Source organism: Gorilla gorilla, chromosome 1, assembly GCF_029281585.2.
Source record: "Gorilla gorilla gorilla isolate KB3781 chromosome 1, NHGRI_mGorGor1-v2.1_pri, whole genome shotgun sequence".
Lineage (NCBI taxonomy): Eukaryota > Metazoa > Chordata > Mammalia > Primates > Hominidae > Gorilla > Gorilla gorilla.
This window is the reverse complement of record NC_073224.2, coordinates 28,958,447-28,979,749: the sequence shown is the minus strand read 5'-3', so window position 1 is coordinate 28,979,749 and position 21,303 is coordinate 28,958,447. Positions and strand designations below refer to the sequence as shown.

Genomic DNA, 21,303 nt, shown 5'->3' with positions numbered 1-21,303 from the left:
CAAACACTGTAGCAGGCACGTCCTGAACCAGTGCTGGATGTTTTGCAAGTAACATCCCACATGGAGTCACACCATAGAATGGGTGAAGGGGAAGCATCTGGGTTCATGGAATGGAGGCACCTCACCTGGGGCAACCACCTCACCCTGGCTTAAAAATGGAAGCCCCTTGCCTGGGCACGGTGGCTCATGCCTATAATCCCAGCACTTTGGGAGGCCAAGGCAGGTGGATCACCTGAGGTCAGGAGTTTGAGACCAGCCTGGCCAACATGGCAAAACCCCATCTACTAAAAATACAAACATTAGCCAGGCATGGTGGTGCACACCTGTAACCTCAGCTACTCGGGAGGGTGAGGCAGGAGAATCGCTTGAGCCAAGAGGGGGAGGTTGCAGTGAGCCGAGATCACGCCACTGCACTCCAGCCTGGGCAACAGAGCGAGACTCCATCTCAAAACAAACAAAAAAGGAAGCCCCTGCAGTCCTGGGCGAAGCAGACAGTTGGTCTCCCGGCCTCACCCATGGGCACCCCCAGGCCCCTCTGCTGGGGTTCCTGGGTGCTCTGAGGTGCATGGTTTGAAAACCACGAGTCCAGCCCCTACAGTCACCTCCCTGGCCTGGTTCAACCCACCTTCTCCTGTCCAGAGGCCTCTCACCCACAGTCCAGGTCACAGACAGCTGACCTTGGTCACCACCACTTGGCCCTGGGCAGTGGCAGTGCAGACCATACCCCAGGGACCCCGGATGGTCATCCAGTTGCCGGGACTCAAAGGAAGAGAGAGGATGGGGAAGGAGACATGGAAAAAGACTGCCCAGCTACCTACAGCAGGAACACCAACCCAGCCTGCATCAGGGCTGGCCTTCCTGGGAGTGCTGGGATCTACAAAACGGTGGAGGGGGTGTGCAGGGACACCTGGGGCAGGACACCTGCGTGTAGTGAATGAATAAAGGAGTGAACAAGGGAGCCGACTGTGCAAGGACAGACTGCAGGGATGCAGGCTTAGGTGGTGGCCTGGGGATGCCCGTGAGGTCTGGCGCGAGGTTATGCACTCAAATGAGGGACAGACAGGAGGGAGGGTGACTAGGGAGAGGGAGGCCAGATCTCCAGGGGGTAGACATATTAGGGACCCTGAACACTGGGAGTCCGGTCCGGAGGCCAGACTGGTTGGATCCAGTGGACACATCGACAGGTGGTCATAAGCATAAGGAACTCTCTCCCTCCACCCACCTCCACCAGTGCCCAAAAGGACCTGGTGATTTCTTTAAATTGAGGTGTATTTTGTACAGCAAAATGGAAGACCCTAAGTGCATGGCTCAATTCGTTCTGACGTGAAGCACTCACATAACCAACATCGCAGTCAAACGCAGAGCACTTCGGCCAGGCTGGCCTGGCAGAGCTTCCCTGATGACAGGCACATTCCCTATCTAACTGTCCCATTCAGGGTAGCCATGGGCCACACGTGAAGCATGGCTGGTGCCACCGAAGGGCTGAGTTTTACATTTCTTGTATTTTAATTAATTTTAAACTTAATTACATTAATTTAAATGGCACAGGTGTCGAATGCCTTTTGCCAAAAGCAGAGCACAGCCTGGGAGCTGTTGGGACCTGGAAAACGAGGAGTGAGGTTGCCACGGTGCTGACCTCTCCCGCGGATGAGTGTTGCCTGGTCTTGAGCTCAGATTGGGGGATGCGGAGGGCCCCAGGAGCATCTCACAGTTGAGCCCCTCCTCCCCACGTGCTCACGGGAGCCCATGCCTTCAGGTTTCTGAGCAGCCTGGCACCCTAGAGGCAGTCTTCATTTGTTTATTCACTCTCCTATTGACGGATGCTTGGGTGGCGTCCAAGTTCCTGCTCTCAGGCTCAAAGGCCTGGGAAGATTCCTGAACACGTCTCATTGTGGACACGTGTTTACATCTAGGGGTACATAGCCAAAAGTGGGCCTGCGGGCTGGCGGGATGGGTCTGAGTTCCACAGTGATTTCTGCGCTGGGTCACGCCTACATCCCGGAAGCCAGGCCTCCTCCTCCAATCCCAAAGCCAAGGGCATCCCTCCTCTGGGCAGCCCCTACCTGACCCGGTCCCCAGCCTGAGGTTCTCAGGTTCTAGCCCTGAGTCCCCCATTGGGCTCCAGGTCAACCTGGTGTGAACGGGGCCCATGCAGTTGTGCTGAGCAGGAATGCGGGGCTGCATCATTTCCTGTTACAGATCTGGACAACTTGAATTCTGAGCTGAGTTTTGGGGATAGGGCAGGTCAGGGTCCTGGCCTTGTAAAATCAGACTTCCAGATAAAACATACAGAAAAACACATAGATGATATCAAAACATCTAGAAAAAATTAAATAGCCAGCATTGAGTATTTATTCTGCACACAACGTTGTATTAAGCACTTCCTGTATAACATACAGGCTTAAGAGCTGGGCAAGGTGGCTCATGCCTGTAATCCCAGCACTTTGGGAGGCTCTAGCGAGAGGTCACTTGAGGCCAGGAGTTTGGGACCAGCCTGGGCAACATAGCAGGACCTTGTCTCTACAAACTGTAAAAATAAAAATTAGCTGGCTCTGGTGGTGTGTGCCTGTAGTCCCAGCTAATCTGGAGGCTGCAGTGAGCCATGATCATACCACTGCACTCCATCCTGGGCAACACAGTGAGATTCTGTCTCAAAAAAAGAAAAATTAGAAGGCATGGTTTATGAACATTATTTTAGAGGCCATAGAGAATCCTTAATTGGGCTTTTAAGTAAAAATTCTCTTACTTGCAAAATAAAAAATCAGATTTCCTTCATGGTGGAAGCTGCGTCTCACCCCCGGAATGCACTTGAGGCCCCAGAGCAAAGGGTCTGTAGCCTGCTCATCTGTGTCGCTGTCCCAGCCCCACACTCACCACCGGATCTTGCCCTCTGCAGGTCGCTGGCTGTTGGGCCACAGTATTCCTCCCTGGGCTCGCAGCCCATCCTGTGTGCCAGCATCCCGGGCCTGGTCCCCAAGCAGCTCCGCTTCTGCAGGAACTACGTGGAGATCATGCCCAGCGTGGCCGAGGGCATCAAGATTGGCATCCAGGAGTGCCAGCACCAGTTCCGCGGCCGCCGGTGGAACTGCACCACCGTCCACGACAGCCTGGCCATCTTCGGGCCCGTGCTGGACAAAGGTATGGGGCTGGTCTGGGGGAGGGCAGATGAGTCTGGAGTGGGACAGAGTCTCCCGCCTAGCGCTGCCTGACATTCTCATCTGTGCACACGGTGGGAACAGTGCCTCACACGGACGCTGGGGTCCTTCCCGCTTACCTCCAGGAGGACGGTCTGGGGCTGAAGCAGGACTGAGCCCGTGGGGTTATTCGGGTATCCCTCCTCCTCCTGCTCCCTGGAGAGGAAAGCGGGCATTCTAAGGTGACTCCAACCATGGCCAGTGGCGGGGCTGCTCCCAGGAGCCAGGGCACAGGCCAGGCTTGCAGAGGAAATACACAAACTTAAAGACCTGCAAGAAGGGAGAGGTTTGGGGGCACCCTAGAGAAGAAAGAGAGACAGAGAGAAAGACAGAGAGAGACAGAGAGAGAGAGAGATAGAGACAGACAGAGACACAGAGAGAGACAGAGACACAGACACAGAGAGAGAGGAACAGTGAGACGGAGAAACATAGAGACAGAAAGATGCAGAGAGAGACAGAGAAAGACACACACAGAGAGAGACAAAGATAGAGAGAGAGACAGAGAGGGACAGAGCGACCAAAAGAGAAAGACACAGAGGAATAGAAAGAGACATAAAGATGCACAGAGACAGAGAGAGACAGAAATAGAGAGAGACAAAGAGGGACAGAGAGAGACACACAGAGAGAAACTGAGAGACAGAGAGACAGAGACGGAGAGAACATGGACAAGATTAAAACTTTAGCATCTTTTTTTAAAAAGTTGAGGTGAAATTCACATAACCGAAAATCCACGATTTTGAAGTATTCAATTCAGTAGCATTTGGTATACTCACAGAATTGTGCAGCCATCACCTGCCTAGTTCCAAAATATCTTCATCACCCAAAAAGGAAATCTGTGCGCATTAAGCAGCCATTCCCGTTCTTCTCCCTTCCATAGCCCCTGGCACCCACCCGCCTGCCTTCTCCCCTGTGATTTAGCTACTCTGCCTGTTTAAGAAACGGCATCACTCAATATTTTGCGTCTGGCTTTTTTTCACTGAGTGTGTTGATTCACCTGCACTGTGGATAGTTTCAGCACTTCATTCCTGTTCATGGGCTGAATAATATTCCATTGCATGGATGGAGCACACTGGTTTATTCATTCTTCAGGTTGACGCATATGAGCGTGGTCTCCACCTTTTGGCTGCTGTGGCCTTTTCTTGGACATGCATGTGTTTGAACGCCGTTTTCACACCTTTTGGTTTCTGTATCTAGGAGTGGAATTGCTGGGTCACAGGGTAATTCTGTTTCGCTTTGCTTGACCTGGGAGGTCAAGGCTGCAATGGGCTGGAACCATCACACTATTTTCCACAGCAGTTGCACCATTTTATATTCCTACCATTATTGTTTGAGGGTTCCAGATTCATCCTCACTGATACACTGTTTTCTGGTGTTTGTATTTCTTACTTCTGGCCATCCTAGAGTGTGAAGTAGAACCTACTTCTGATTTCAGTTTGCACTTCTCTGATGACCGATGATGCCAAGCACCATTTCATGGGCTTTGGGGCCATTTGTAGACCTTCTTTGAAATGTTTAGTCAAGTCCTTTGCCCATTTTTAAATTGGATTCTTTGTCTTTTTGTTGTTGAGTTGTGAGTGTTCTTTATATATTCTGGATACTGGATGTGCATCAGATGTATGATTGGTGAATATTTCTCTCTCATCGTGTAGGTTTTTTTCATTTTTGTGAGAGTGTCCTTTGATACACAAAATTTTTTAATTTTGGTGAAATCCAGTTTATTTAGATGTCATACTGAAGCAAGAATTAGCTAACCTAAGGTCACAAAGATTCATATCTATGTTTTCTTCAAAGAACCTAATAGTTTATCTTTTACTTTGAAGTATTTAATCTATTTTGAGCTCATCTTTTTATATGGTATGAGGTAGGAATCTAACCACATTTTTTTGCATATGGAAATTCAGTTATTCCAGTACCTTCTATGGAAAAAACTGTTCTTTTTCCCATCAAATGGTCTTGGCACCCTTGTTGAAAATCAATTGGTCATAGATGTATAGGTTTATTTCTGGACTCTCAATTCCAGTCTATTGGTCTGTATGTCTGTCCTGTCACCAATACCACATTATTTTGATTGTTGTAGCTTTGTGGTATGTTTTGAAACTGGGAAGAGTAAGTTTTCCAACTTTGTTCTTTCTTTTCCAGATTGTTTGGGGGGGACAGGAAAAAAGATTGTTTTGGCTATTTGGGGTCCCTTTCAAATATATGTAAATTTTAGGAGCAGTTTTTCCATTTGTGCAAAAAAAACTGCTGCTGGGATTTTCATGGGGATTTCACTGATTCTGTAGGTTGCCTTGGGAAGCATTGCCTCCTTAACAATATTAAGTCCTTTAATTCAGGAGCTCAGGGTCTTTCCATTTATTTAGGTCTTCTTCCTTAATTTTTTTTGTTTGTTTGTTTTTGTTTTTGAGACAGGGTCTCACTCTGTTGCTCAGGCTGAAGTGCAGTCGCATGATCACGGCTCATTGCAGCCTTGACCTTCCAGGTTCAAGCGATCCTCCTGCTTCAGCCTCCCAAGTAGCAGGGACCACAGGCATGTGCCACCATGCCCTCCCAATGTTTGTATTTTTTGTAGAGATGGGATTTTGCTATGTTGCCCAGACTGGTCTCTAACTCCTGGGCTCAAGTGATCCACCTGCCCTGGCCTCCCAAAGTGTTGGGATTACAGGGCATGAGCCACTGTGCCCAGCTTCTGTAATTTCTTTCAGCCATGTTTTGTAGTTTTCAGGGTATGAGTTGTGTACCTCCATGGTTAATGTATTCCTAAGTACTATTTTTCTTTTTGATGCTATTGTCAATGGAATCATTTTTCTTTTCTTCTTTTTGTTTTGAGACAGTGTCTGGCTCTGTCACCTAGGCTGGAGTGCAGTGGCACCATCTTGGCTCACTGCACTTCCATCTCCCAGGCTCAAGTAATTCTCCTGCCTCAGCCTCCTGAGTAGCCAAGCTTGGCTAATTTTTTGTATTTTTTTTTTTTGTAGAGATGGAGGTCTCCCTATGTTGCCCAGGCTGGTCTTGAACTTTTGGGCTCAAGCAATCCCCTCGCCTCGGCCTTCCAAAGTGCTGGGGTTACAGGCGTGAGCCACTGTGACCAGCTTGTAATTGTTTTCTTAATTTTTTTTCAGATTTTCCATTGTTAATATATAGAAATTTAACTTTTTAATCAAGAAATACATTTTTTTTAGTTTTGATCCTCAACTGTAACCCTGCTTAATTTGTTTGTTAGCTTTGAGAGGGTTTTGGTGAATTGTGTAGGATTTTCTACATATAAATTGATGTCATCTGTGGATGGAAACTGCCTCCTTTCTTCCTTTCTTATTTGAATGTCTTTTATTTCTTTTTCTTTCCTGATTGCTCTGGTTAGGACTTCCAGTGCTATGTTGAACAGAAATGGTAAAAGTAGGCATCCTTCCCTCGCTCCTGATCTTAGGGTGAAAACTTTGAGCTGCCTGCATATATGGTGTTGGCTGCATGTTTTTCTTTCTTTCATTTATTTATTTTTAATTTCTATTTCAATAACTTTTGGGGTACAAGTGTTTTTTTGTTACATGGACAAATTGTTAGTGGTGAACTGAGATTTTAGTGCACCCCTCACCTAAATAATGTACATTGTACCCAATATGTAGTGTTTTATTCCTGGCTTCCCTCCCAACCTCCCTCTTCTGAGTCTCCGGTGTCCATGATATCACTCTGTATGCCTTTGTGTTCTCATAGCTTAGCTCCCACTTATAAGTGAGAACATAGGATATTGGTTTTCCACTCTTGAGTTACTTCAGTTAGAATAATGGCTTCCAGATCCATCCAAATTGCTGCAAATGACATTATGTAAATCCCGTTAATGTCTGAGTAGTATTCCATGGTGTATATATACCACATTTTCTTTATTTTATTTTATTGAGTTAGGGTCTCGCTCTGTCATCCAGCCTGGAGTGCAGCGGTGCGATCTCGGCTCACTGCAGCCTCCACCTCCTGGTTTCAAGCGATTCTCCTGCCTCAGCCTCCCGAGTAGCTGGGACTACAGGCACCAGCCACCAAGCCCCACTAATTTTTGTTTTTTCAGTACAGACGGGGTTTCACCACTTTGGCTGGGCTGGTCCTGACCTACTGACCTCAGGTGATCCACCCGCCTCAGCCTCCCTAAGTGCTGGGATTACAGGCGTGAGCCACCGTGCCTGGCCTTATACACCACGTTTTCTTTATCCACTTGTGAGTTGATGGGCACTTAGGCTGGTTCCACATGTTTGCAACTGGGAATTGTGCTGCTGTGAACATATGTGTGCAAGTGTCTTTTTCATATAATGACTTCTTTTCCTTTGGATAGATACCCAGTAGTGGGATTGCTAGATTGAATGATAGAACTACTTTCAGCTCTTTAAGGAATCACCATACTGTTTTCCACAGTGGTTGAACTAATTGACATTCCTACCAGCAGTGTCTAAGCATCCTCTTTTCCCCACATCCACACCAACATCTATTATTTTTTTGATTTTTTAATAATGGCGTCCTTGCAAGAGTAAGGTGGTATCTTGTTGTGGTTTTAATTTGTGTTTCCCTGATGATTAGTGATGTTGAGCATTTTTACGTATGTTTTTTGGCCATTTGTATATCTTATTTTGAGAATGTCTATTCATGTCCCTTACCCACTTTTTAATGGGATTATTTGTTTTTTCTTGCTGATTTGTTTGAGTTCCTTGTCAATTCTGGATATTCGCCTTTGTCAAATGTATGCTTTGTGAATATTTTCTCCCACTCTGTGGGTTGTCTGTTTACTGTGATGATTATTTCTTTTTGTGTGCAGAAGCTTTTTAATTCAGTTAGTTCCTGTTTATTTATTTTTGTTTTTGTTGCATTTGTTTTGGGGCTGTTAGTCATGAATTATTTGCCTAGGTTGATGTCTAGAAGAGTTTTTCCAATGTTGTCTTCTAGAATTTTTATAGTTTCAGGTCTTAGATTTAAGTCTTTGATCCATCTGGAGTTGATTTTTGTATAAGGTGAGAGATGAGCATCCAGTTTCATTCACCTACATGTGGTTTGCCAGTTTCCCCAGCACCAATTATTAAGTAGGGTGACCTTTTTCCAATTTATGTTTTTGTTTTCTTTGTCAAAGATCAGTTGTCTGTACATTTTTGGCTTTATTTCTGGGTTCTCTATTCTGTTCCATTGGTCTATGTGCCTACTTTCATACAAGTTCCATGCTGTTTTGGTCACTATAGCCTTGTAGTATAATTTGAAGTTTGCTTCAAATTAGTATAGTAGTATAATTTGTTTTTGCTTAGGATTGCTTTGGCTATTTGGGATCTTTTTTGGTTACATATAATTTTTTTTTTTTTTTTTTTTTTTTTGAGATGGAGTCTCACTCTGTTGCCTAGGCTGGAGTACAGTGGAGTGATCTCGGCTCACTGCAACCTCTGCCTCCCAGGTTCAAGCCATCTCCTGGATTCCCTGCCTCAGCCTCCCAAGTAACTAGGATTACAGGCGTGTGCCACAACACCTGGCTAATTTTTGTTGTTGTTGTTTTTGTTTTTTGTATTTTTAATAGAGACGGAGTTTTGCCATGTTATTCAGGCTGGTCTCAAACTCCTGACCTCAAGTGATCCACCCACCTTGGCCTCTCAAAGTGCTGGGATTACAGGCTTAAGCCACCACACCTGGCTAGTTCCGTATAAATTTTAGGATTGTTTTTCCTAATTCTGTGAAAAATGATGTTGGCATTTTGAGGGGAATTGCCTTGAAGCTGTAGATTGCTTTGGGCAGTATTGTCATGTTCACAATATTGATTTTTACTGTCCATGAGCATGGGATGTGTTTCTGTTTGTTTGTGTAGTCTATGATTTTCTTCAGCGGTGTTGGCTGCAGGTTTTTCACAAATGCCCTTTATCCAGTTGCCCCAGGTGGCAGTGGCTTTATTTAACTTTCAAGGTTTTCAAAGACCACCCTTCGATCAGCCACTGCTCTCTCCTGAGACAGTTCTGAGTTAGGCAAAACGAATTTTTTTTTTTACCCAGACAGGTTAAAACAGACAAACAATTCCTTGAGGAAAAGGTCTGCTCCGCTCCCTCCAGAACTATCCACCCACCCGGGGAATGCCGGCCTTCACTGTCCCAGGCAGGTTTGTGGGCACCACCACATGAAAACACTACCAGGCTCTCCTAGCAAGTCAAGGTCATCATTTCCTCAAGTTGGCATTCAGCGAGTTGCGGTGACCCTTTGACTACTTTCCAGAGAGCTAACAATGTCGGTACTAACCGTTTGCGTCTAATTTTTTGGAGGGCCCTCGGAGCTTCCTTTTGGGTTCCAGGTTGCGTTCTGGGGTAGAGGACACAGATCCCACCACTCGATGGAGCATCAAGGTCACCTTGGGAGACCCACATGTAGGGCGGAATGTGCATAGTACCATCCACCCCAGGGTGGCTCAGCACAGTCCTGCCGGCCGAGGCGGGGCCCAGGGGACCACAGCTGTGCTGAGCATGTGGTCAGCAGGCCGAGGAGACTTTGGAGACCATGGTGCCGAAGGAAGGCTACTCAGACAAAGCGAGACAGGTCATGCTGGGAAAGTCCTCCCAGGGACCTTGCAGTCCCGGGGGTCCTGTTGGCAGAATGCCCAAGGCCGGAGTTCATCTCACTTCTCCACAAATCTGCTTCCCCGCTGGCTCCCTCATTTTATAACGGACAACCCCAGTTCTCTGTTGCTCAGGTCAAAAACCCTGGGCCCCTGGCTGCCACCTTACCCTCCTCCCTGTCCTCCCCGCAATAGTATGAATGCTTGTGCCCCTCCCCCCCAATTCCTACATTGAAATCCTCACCCACAGGTGACGGTGTTAGAAGGTGGGGCCTTTGGGAGGTGGTCAGGTCATGAGGATAAAGCCTCATGAGTGGGATCAGTGCCACTGAGGCCGAGGTGGGAGGATTGCTTGAGGCCAGGAGTTCAAGACCAGCCTGGGAAACATAGCAAGACCCCATCTCTGCAAAAAATAAGTTAACATATATTAGCCAAGCACAGTGCCTTGTAGTCCTAGCTACTCAGGAAGTGTCACTTGAGTCCAGGTTGAGGCTACAATGAGCCATGATGGCACCACTGAGCTCCAGCTTGGGCAACAGAATGAGACCCTGTCTCTAAAAAATATAAAAATAAAAATAAATAGGCCAGGTGCAGTGGCTCACGCCTGAAATCCCAGCACTTTGGGAGGCGGAGGCGGGCAGATCACTTGAGGTCAGGAGTTCGAGACCAGCCTGGCTAACATGGTGAAACCCTGCCTCTACTAAAATACAAAAAAATTAGCCAAGGGTGGTGGCGGGCATCTGTAATCCCAGCTAGTCGGGAGGCTGAGGCATGAGAATCACTTGAACCTGGGAAGCGGAGGTTTTAGTGAGCCGAGATCGCTTCACTGTACTCCAGCCTGGGCAACAGAGTGAGACTCCATCTCAAAAAAAAAAAAAAAAAAAGGAAAAATATAAATAAATAAACAAATAATAAATAAATAAAAAGGAACCTCTCAGTCCTTCCACCATGCATAGCTGACCCAGCGAGGAAAAGAGGTCTGACCCAGTGAGAAAGAGAGGTCTATGAACCAGGATGCGTCCTCGCCAAGCACTGAACCTGCCAGTGCCTTGCCCTTGGACTTGTGCTGTTTATGAGCTGCCTGGCTATGGTGTTTTTTTAGAGCAGCCCGCATGGACTGAGACACTCTCTATGTCTTCCAGCCCCACTGGCCTCTTGGCTGCTTCTCAAACACTGAGCATGATGCCCCCTCCCTCCCACCTTTGCACTTTGCAGTCCCTCTGCCAGGAGCACCCTTTCTCCTGTAGTAATTCCCACAGGCCCTCTCAGGAGTGTCCCCCACGCTTGCTCCTATCCCCTCACCCTGCTTCACAGCCTCTGGTCAGCCCCATGAGCTGATGATTCTGTGGAAGGACAGCATGGCCTTGCTCAGCCCCTGCAGCCAAATGCGAAGGAAGACCACAAGTCCTTTGGAGGGGAGGTGCCTGGCTCTGGGGGGCCTGGCATGTGCCCTGACCAGGAGAGCCCCTGAGTGTGCAGCTGACACTGCCTCCAGGGCTGGTGGGGCCTGGCTGAGGCCATCCATGGGCAGGAGCCCTCCAGCATCCAGTGGCCATGGCCACGCCCCAGCCCTCATCACAGGCCTGTGTTCAGGCGTGGGGAAGGCACCGTGGGGCAGAGAGTGGGGACCCGAGGGTCAGGCTCAGAGTCCGGGCACTGGTCACTGTGGGCCTGGGATGAGGAGGACGTCCCTGAGGGACAAGTCAGGGTCCCTGTAGGAGAAGAAACTGGAGCTTGGGGAGCTCGGATGATGGCCTTCCCGTGACCTTGAGTGAGAGGCAGCTCACTTCCTGGAGCGTCAGCCTCCCATTTATAAAGTGGAAGAATACTTACAGCTTGTCAGACCTCACAGAGCTGCTGGTTGGGGTAATACACCATGCAGCTCCCCTGGAGATGGCTGCCAGGGTGCACAGGAGTCAGGTCCCAGGGCCGTGCAGCTCATCGAGCGTGTCCAAGGGTGTGTGTAGCGTGTGATGCATTGTGTGTATGTGAGTGTGCACGTGTGTGGGAATGTGGTGTGATGTGTCATGTGTGCACATGCATGTGGTGTGTAGGGTGTGTGCCTGTGCATGTGTGTGCATGTGTATGTGTCAGGTGTAGTGAATGTGTATGTGGTTTGGTGGATACATGTGCCTGTGCATGGGTGTATGTGGATGTGCCTGTGCCGTGTGCATGTGGCTGTGACATGCATGTGCATGCCTATGTGTGCATGTGATGCAGTTGCTGCCCGCTAGGGTTCCTGGGCTGTGCTGTAGCCAGTGGTGGCATGGAGGGAGGCATGGGCAACATATACACTGCAAAAGGCCAAGAGCACCAGATTGGGCCCTGTGCCATGTGCTTGCTGGCTCCAGAGCCAGGATGGGGTGCTTAGGGCTGCCACTCCCCCTCTGAGAAGGAAGCAGGGATTTTAGGAAGAAAGCAGGAAGCCTGTCCTGCTTGGAGCCATACCAGGTGATGGAGGAAGGCTGTGCTGCATGGGGTCAGAGGGGAACATGCCATTCCCTAAAGCCCTGCTACCCTCGGGAATCTTTAGGATATTTCATTGCCCTCCAGAATGTCAGGGTGTCTCTCACTCGTGGAAGCGGGGAGGACATCTCACTTGCCAAAGCAGAGAGGGCTCCTGCCCATGGACGGCATCAGCTCACTGACTCCCAACCTGGGCATCTGAGCCCAGCTGGAGGCCAGGAGGAAGCTAGCCTCATGAGTCACACCATTCAGGAACCCTTGGGTCTGTCCTCTAAGCTGAGCCTTGGGGAGCCTGTGCCATCGCTGTCTGGATTGGACGATGCCCATGGAAAGGCACGGATCTGCACAGATGAGAATCCCAGCCAGCAGATTGGCTGGGGGGCCAGCCAGCTGAATGCAAAGCCCCAAAGTCGGTGAATAGCACTGGGTCCTAAACCTGATGGCAACTCCAGCTGCTTCAAGGAAAGGCCTATGAACGAGTCCTGCTCTGGAGTCCCCAAATCTATGGTCTAGGAGCCTGGTCATATACCAGAACTTCTTCCCTTTTATGGCTGAGTAATATTCCATTGTATGGATAGACCATATTTTGTTTATCCATTCACTCACTGATAGGCATTTGGGGTTTTTCAATTTCTTGACTATTATAAATAATGCCTTTTGTGTGAATGTGTATTTTCAGTTCTCTCTGGCATATACCTAGGAGCAGAATTGGGTCATAGAGGAACTCCATGCTTAACTTTTTGAGGAACTGTCAAACTATTCCAGAGAGTCTGCACCATTTTACATTCCCATCAGCAGGGTCTGAGGATTCTGATTTCTGCACATCTTCATGAGCACTTGTGATTTTCTGCTTGTTGGCTTTGTTCTAGCCATCCTAGTGGGTGTGAAGCAATGTCTCACTGAGGTTTTCATTTGCATTTCCCTGATATCTAAGGATGTTGAGCATCTTTTCATGTGCTCATTGGCCATTTGCCTCTCTTCCTTGGAGTAATGTTATTCCATTCTTCCACCCACATTTTAATTGGGTTATTTGTCTTTTTGTCGTTGAGTGGTAAGAGTGCTTTATATAGTCTGCATACAAGTCCCTTATCCAATACATGACTTGCAAATATTTTCCCCCATTCTGTGGGTTGTCTTTTCACTTGCTTGATGGTGTCCTTTGATGCATGCAAGATTTTAGTTTTGATGAATTCCAAGTTATCAGTTTTTTATTTGGTTCCTTGGCTTTTGATGCCATATCTAAGAGACAATTGCCTAACCCAAGCTCACAAAGATCTACTCTTAATTAGGTTTTTTTTTTTATAAGAGTTTTAGCGTTTTAGCGCTTACATCTCGGTCTTTATTTTAATTTTCATAGACGATGTGAGGCAGGGATCTAATCACATTCTTTTGCATGTGGAAATCCAGTTATTCCAGCACCATCTGTTGCAGACTGTTCTTTCCCCTTTGAATAGTCTTGGCAACTTTACTGCAAATCAGTTAGCCCTACATGTATGAATTTATCTCTGTGCTCTTTATTCTATTCCATTGTTCCATATGTCTGTCTTTATGCCAGTGCCACACTGTTTTGATTATTGTAGTTTTGTAGTGTTTTGAAATCAGAACATGTGAGTCCTCCTGCTTGTCTTTCTTTTCAAGGTTATTTTGGCTATTTGGAGACAATTACAGTTCCATGTGAGTTTTAGGATTAGCTCATCAATTTCTGCAAAAAAAGCTTAGATTTTTAGAAATTGTGTTGAATGTGTAGATCAGTTTGGGAAATATTGTTCTACTAATATTATGTCTTCTGGTCCATGAACATAGATATCTTCCTATTTAGGTCTTTAATTTCTTTCATGACATTTTGTAGTTTTCAGCATACAAATCTTGCACTTATTTTGTTAAATGTATTCCTTAAGTATTTTATTATTTTTGATGCTGTTGTGAATGAAATTGTTTTATTAATCTCATTTTTTAATTATTTGTCACTAGTGTATAGAAACACAAATGAGGCCGGGTGCAGTGGCTTATGCCTGTAATCCCAGTACTTTGGGAGGCCAAGACAGGGAGATCATTTGAGGTCAGGGGTTCAAGACCACCCTGGCCAACATGACAAAACCCTGTCTCTACTAAAAATACAAAAATTAGCCAGGCATGGTGGCACATGCCTGTAGTCCCAGCTACTCAGGAAGCTGAGGAACAAGAATCACTTAAGCCTAGGAGGCGGAGGTTGCAATGAGCTGAGATCACACCACTACACTCCAGCCTGGGCAACAGAGTGAGACTCTGTCTCAAAAAAACACACACACATATGCGCACACACACACACACACACACACACACACAAATGATTTTTAATATAGATCTTGTACTCTGTAACCTTGCTGGAGTTGTTGATCAGTTCTAATGTATTTTTTAATTTGCAGATTCCTTAGGGCTTTCTACGTATAAGATAGTTTTATTTCTTCCTTCCAATCTGGATGCAGTTTTTTCATTTTTCTTCCTTAATTGCCCTGGCCAGAGCCTCCGGTGCCATGATGAATAGCAGAGTTGAGAGTGGACAAACAGCTTTCAGTCTTTCACCACTGGATAGGATGTTAGCTGCAGGTAGGCCCATCTTGCTTTTATACTTAGTAGTTCTAGATGTGAGAAAAACTTTGTTCACATAAATAAATAGATAAAAATGGGAGCACTTAGTTATCATGCACCTCTCAATTCTTTGAATTTTTTTAGAGTTATATATGCCAAAAATCACATGGTGGCCTATCATCAAAATGGGAAAAAAGCCTATCAGCACATGACTCAGTTAGGTCCTCCTTAAAGTTTGTGGAAAACAGGGAATTAAAGGTGCCTGATTTTCACAAGTCCCAGTCATTATCAATGGCTCCCACTCTTGCTTTCTGGGAGAAACTCCCTAGGGTATGGCACACTCCAGGAAGATCCAGGAGTCTCCTGGAACAAGAGCTGGGACCCTTGGGGGTCTCCCATGGGTCTGGTGTGTGACAGCATCCCTATAGCATATGCCACACAGGTATACATGTGGCGCAAATGTACGCAGTCGGTCCCCTGGGAAAGCACAGAGATGCACTCTGCCACACAGCATATGCTTAGAAATGATGTATTAAGCCAGTGACCTAAGGACAATGGTGCATGACTTGGGGAATCCTAGGAGGGCTTCCCAGGGGAGGTGGCCCCTGGGCTGAATCTTGAAGGATTTTCTTCCTTTAAAACACACACATATCCAGTATTTTCTAGGCACCGTTTAAGTGTTCGACACACCATGGCCAGTTGAATCCTCATGCCCATCTGTTGAGGCCAGCAGTGCGGTGACCCTGTTTTACAAATGAGGAAGCAGAAACACTGTGACAAAGCAGAGACGTGAACCTTGGCAGCCTGGCTCCAAAGTCCCCAGGCAGAGGGGACAGCCCATGCCAAGGTTGGGGCTGACATGGGGGTGAGCAGAGCCCTCAGGCAGGCCCAGCAGTGACAGAGCCTAGCTGGAGCATACAGTTTAGGAATCACTGGAGGAACCCCGAGCCCACAGGGAGGGCAGGTGCAGCCAGGGAGGAAGCAGAGAAGGTAGGACTCCAGAGGATACCCGGTCCCCATGTGTGCATCCCTCCGGGCAGGGCGGGGATGGATCTGAGCGGTCACTGAGAATTTCTCAATGGGGCTCTTGGATTAATGCCGCAGGCTCTCCAGGGGCAAGTGGGCCTCACAGATGCCCAGGTCCTGCCCTAAGGTGCCAGCGTTGGGTTGGGGCGGGGAGTCCCCATTTCCGGTTGTTTTCCTGCTGCTATGCCGGCCTCTCTGCAAAGGGCTGAGCTCCTGCTGTGATTCTAGCCTCCCCTCCCATCCCACTTACCTCCCCTGGACCCTCTCCTTCTCCCCTTCTCTGATGCTACTACCCCCTTCTCCTCCCCTTTCTGATAGAGGAACGCAGTCTGGAACCCCTCCTACCTCCTCATGGCTTAAATAGGTTTAAGTAGGAAAGGGGAAGTCCCTGCTCCTCCCTCCTGCCTGCCACGGGGACTCAGAAATGCTTGCAGTCCTGGTGGCCTAGGTGGAAGGAGCCTGCCGGGTGCCTCAGAGAGAGGCCTGCTCAGGACGCCATTGTGGAGGCCCTGGCTGCGCTCTCCATAATCATCTGATTGGATTAGGGTCAGGGCAACCCTAATCATGTCAAAGGTCACCCCAGGCTTTGTGGCAGTGGCCACAGGGTGCCTGGCCACCCCTGCCAAGATGGCCTTGTTGAACACAGTTAAAAACCCTCAGTCAGCTGTGAAGAGAGGGGCCCAGCCTCTTGTGTGTGTGTGCACATGTGAGTGTACACCCTAGCGTGTGCATTGTGAGGGGTGCATGTGTGTGCCTATATGTGCACATAAGCCATATATGTGCATGCCTGTGTGTATGCATGTGCATGTGTGTGTGTGTGTGTGCATGAGTGTGAACATATGAAGGAAGAAGCTTCATATCCTCACACCTCTTGCTTTCAGCCCCATCTGCCATCCACCTGGCCTGGGGCTGGGGACTGGTGCCACCAGACTGAGGCTGGGAGAAACCATCAGTCCTTGGAACATGGGGCTCTGTCACAGAAGCTGAGCCTGGTCCCTGAAGAGCCCTCTCTTCTGGGGTCCAAAATGAGCAGGACATTCAACCTGCCTGGGGTAGAAAGCATTTGAGGAATTTTAAGTGCATGGAGACTGGGCACACCGTGCAGCTTCTCTGTCCCCTGCCGCAGGACCCAGGCACCGGGAGGGCTCACTTCCCTGCAGAGCTGGAGACACCTCACTCTTGACCCCTGGCAAGGTAAAGCTGGCAAGGACACAGGTACAGAGAAAGGGCAGGGATGGCTGCAGTGGATGCAGCAGCCCAGGGCCCAGCAGCTGGATCTCAGGCAGCACGTGGCTCTGCAGAGAGCCTGGCCTGCTCTAGGCCAGGTGAGGCATGTGCTCCTTAGAGAAGGGGACAGAGGCCAGGAGCGGGCAAGGCCTGGAGCCTAGGGATGCCACCTGTGCCCACATGCTCGGTGCCCTCTAACGTGGGCTGGGCCCAGGAGTCCCCCCAGGCCCTGGCACCTGCCAGAGAGGTCGGGGGGAGTGTAGTGGCATGAGGTATGCAATCTCTTGTGCTTCCCAAGTAAGTGTGCTTCCCACAACTCCCCGTGGACACTTCCCAGAGCCCTGGGGTTTGCTTCTTCGTACCCAGTGTGGGTGGGGCCTGCAGCAGTGGCCCTCCCACTCAGCCTTCACACACCACCCCCTCTTCAAGCATTTCCAGTCCCCACCCCCTGCCCTCTTCTGTGAACCCCAGGGTATCCCCACTCAAAGCACATGGCCAGATTCCTGGTTGGTGCCCCAGGACCCCTCCAGCCCCAAAGGGTGGGGAGAGTAATGAAAGGGTCCTGCGCACCACATGTCAGTAAGCCTTGTTGGGTGCCCCACAAGTCCCCCTTCATCTCTCCAACGTCTTCCCCAGGCAGGAGACAGCCCAGCCTCCTGTCCTCCCCGCTGAGCCCCCAGGAGCCCCTCGGGGGTGGTCCGCCACCTCCCTGTGTGTCCCCTGCCTATGAGGGCCGGCACAGGGGTGGGGCCTGCCTGCTAGGACATGGGGACACAGAGGGCAGCTCTTTAGGGAACCAGCGTCCCCAAAGCCAGGTTGCGACCCCTGACCCCCCCATCGGAAAGTGTTGCCGTTTAAGATGCTTTGGGGTGGGGGGCTCCCCTGGCTCCAGCGGCCTCTCTGGTATATCATTAACTCTCCCCAGTGGGAGGGGAACCCCGGCCGACTCCCCGCCGCGTCCGGCTGGGAGCACAATATCCCAGCGACGGCGACAAGATTAAGCACAAGGGGAGAGCGCAAATGCGCGGGCGGTTCACACGCCCTTCGCGGTGCTGAATTAAAGCGTCTGAATGGGGATTTCCCCTCGCGCCGGACGGCCTGGCGCGCGGCGCATACTTCCAGGTTGCTATGACTGGCCTGCGCTCGCCTAATCATCGACCAGGGGGAAATTCATATAAAATATCGCCGGCCATTGTGGGCCTAACTCGGCGTGACAGTGGCGCACAAAGCCGGATTCAAGCGCCCCAGCGGGTCAGCACGGCGCCCGGCCGCGCGGGCCGCCCGGCGGTGTCAGGGGCCGTGGCCGCGGTGGGGCGAGGGCCGCATTCCGCTCTCAGGTGGCTCCGGGGCCTTTTGTGCAGGCCATGATTACCAAATGCCACCGCGACACCCCCTCCCGGCCGCCTGGCTCCTCCTGGGGCCGCAGGAATGAGGGAAGGTGGGCAGCCCCCGAGGGGAGGCGCCCGGGCTTCGGCTCCGGCGGGGACGGGGGCGCGGGCTGAGTCCCCCTGTGTGCCCCACAGCAAAGGGTCTTCTCCTTCCCCTGTGTTCAGGCCTCAGTGGGGGAAGAGGGCCCACGCGCTGGCTGCTCTGGAAGCCTGTTGTGGCCTCCCGATGGGCACGAGAAGGACTTTGCTTGTCCTTTTTCAGGGGCGATGGTCCCCAGATGACATGACATTTGGGGCCACAGTGATCTGCAGGCCCCTGGCCAGTCTGGTCAGGTGGTCCTAGCTGGGATCCAAGGCACCCCCCTCACTTAGCCAGCCCCTTCCAGCAGCTGTGGCATGAGCAGGTAGGAGATGGGGGCAGCACCAGGAGGGAGGGATCCAATGCATTCGGGGTGGCCACTGTCCCCACAACTCTATGGGTCCCAGGTATGTGGTGGGGGTGTGGTAATCATACAGGGTGCAGCGTGCACGGGGGGCTGTGTTCGCTGTGACCCTCCATCCCCCAGGATGCCTGAAGGCCAGTCCCTGGGGTACAGGGAGACTGCTCCTCACTGGTGCATGGAAAGGGCTGGCAGATCAGGCAGGGGGAAGGCCTTTGGGTGGGGCATTTGCCCTGCAGACCTGGGGAGAGAAGCTGGCTGCAGTAGGGTGCACTTGGGGGACAGAGGGCATTTTTTTGTCACAGTGGAGGTGAGAACTTCCCGGTGGAGATTCAGCAGAGTTTTTCTCCTGGGCAGTGGGCAATGTTGGGAGTCTGGGCCTCCAGCACCCGGCTGGACTGGCCACCATGGAGTCCTGCCCTCGGCCAGTGCATCCCTGCCGGAGCTGGGGGTGTCCAGCCAGACAGTCAGCATTCCCAGGGGAAAGAGACGAAGCCACAGGTTTCCAGGGGCTGGGGACAGCATTGGAGGGCCCCAGGAGGCATGGCCAGGTGAGCATGGGTCAACATCAAGAAGCAGACTGGGCAAAGGCGGCATCCCAAGCTCCTAGGAAAGGAGGTGTCAGCTGCCCCAGGATGGGGCCACAGAGGCAGAACCATAGCCCCCTTCCCAGACTAAGCAGCCCAGCCACCAGCTGCCAGCAGCCAGGGCCCTGAATCCCAGAGCCTGTGACCAAGGTACCCACCTCCAGGAAGAGGCCAGGCCAGAGACCCAATGACCACTGTCTACTCATGGGGGGATGGCCATCAGCATATCAGAGACATCCCCCCAACCCCCTTCTCCTGGCAGGCTCCTGTTCAGGGTCTTGTCCAGGGTCCCATAGAGCCCTTACAAAGTCATGGCCAAGCTGTCCATAGCCTTCTTTCTGGTCACAGCCCAGAGGAGGGGTCAGCACGGAATGGAATCTGAGCTTGGGAGATCTCATCTCAGTTGATGCATCAGAATCACTGGAGACCCTTTAAGATATAGGTGCCCCCCACCCCAGTTGAACTTGGGTCCCCAGGGCGGCCCTGCAGTGATTCATTGGCCCCGCAGCCATGACCATTGTTGGAAGCCTCCAGTCCTAATTCCCTGCTGGGCTTCCCAGAGGGGCCAGCCTGGGTGAAGCCCTTCAGACTGAGCACTCTGCCTCCCTGAGGAGCTGGATTTCATTGTCCTATGGTCGCATTTAACAACAATCCCCACCCCCTGACCCAGAACTTTCCCTCCTTCAAGTTGTTTGTCCCTCAGAAAAGCCACTCAGGAGTCCCCTCTGGACCAACAGGCATGTCCCAGGAGCCCAGGAGTCCCAGGCTGTCCCTCTCCTCTCGCCCTGTATCAGCCCCCACAGCCTTTCCACAGATAGGCATGTCCCCCTCAGCCATGCAGTGGGGGCCCAGCCAGGCAGGTGGGCTCCCTGCTCTCTTGAGGCTATGGCCATGGAAACACCAGCCATGGGAACACCCATTGGAGCTGCAGGAGCCCATAATGATGAGTTCAGGGACCTCTCTTGGGACCCCTCTGTCTGGGCTCTGCACTCACTGCTGTGCAGCCTGGGGCCCATGGCTGACCCTCTCTGAGCCATCTTCCTGTTGGGGCCACTTCTCTCATTAGTTACTACAAGGATCCACTTGGACCTGCTTTTCCCACTGTCACCCCCTAACAGGGCAGCCTCCATGCTATGCTCCCTCAGCAGCTACCTTCTGAGCAAACACCTGTCCCTGCCGAAATGCTTCCTGGGTCACCTCCCCATGGTAAGGTCAGCTCTGAGAGGACAGAGGCTGCAGCCTTCTTTGCCACTTAAAAGACAGTCACTGCTTAATAAATAGTGGCAACTGAGCAACTTTAGTGAAATGTGAAAGACAAGGATTTTGGAATGATTTGGGCAAATGTTGTTCAACGTTTAAGAATTTGGAAACATGGCCGGGTGCGGTGGCTCATGCCTGTAATCTCAGCACTTTGGGAGGCCGAGATGGGTGGATCACGAGGTCAGGAGATCGAGACCATCCTGGCTAACACGGTGAAACCCTTTCTCTACTAAAAATACAAAAAAAAAAAACTACCTGGGCATGGTGGTGGGCACCTGTAGTCCCAGCTACTCGGGAGGCTGAGGCAGGAGAATGGCGTGAACTTGGGACGTGGAGCTTGCAGTGAGCCGAGATCGCGCCACTGCACTCCAGCCTGGGCGACAGAACGAGGCTCTATCTCAAAAAAAAAAAAAAAAAAAAGAATTTGGAAACATATCCTTCCTGTTTGATGTTCAAAGGTCCTTTTCTGAAGTTATGATGGTAGATATTTTATATATATATATATATAATATCTACTACATATCTACATCTATCTATCTATCTATGTATCTATGTATCTATCTATCTATCTATCTATCTATCTATCTATCTATC

At 50.2% G+C, this 21,303-nt stretch overlaps 1 pseudogene; it reads left to right on the top strand.

Moving 5' to 3' along the window:
• Window positions 1–21,303, top strand: part of LOC115932817 (protein Wnt-3a-like) — a 52,415-nt pseudogene that overhangs the window by 12,696 nt on the left and 18,416 nt on the right.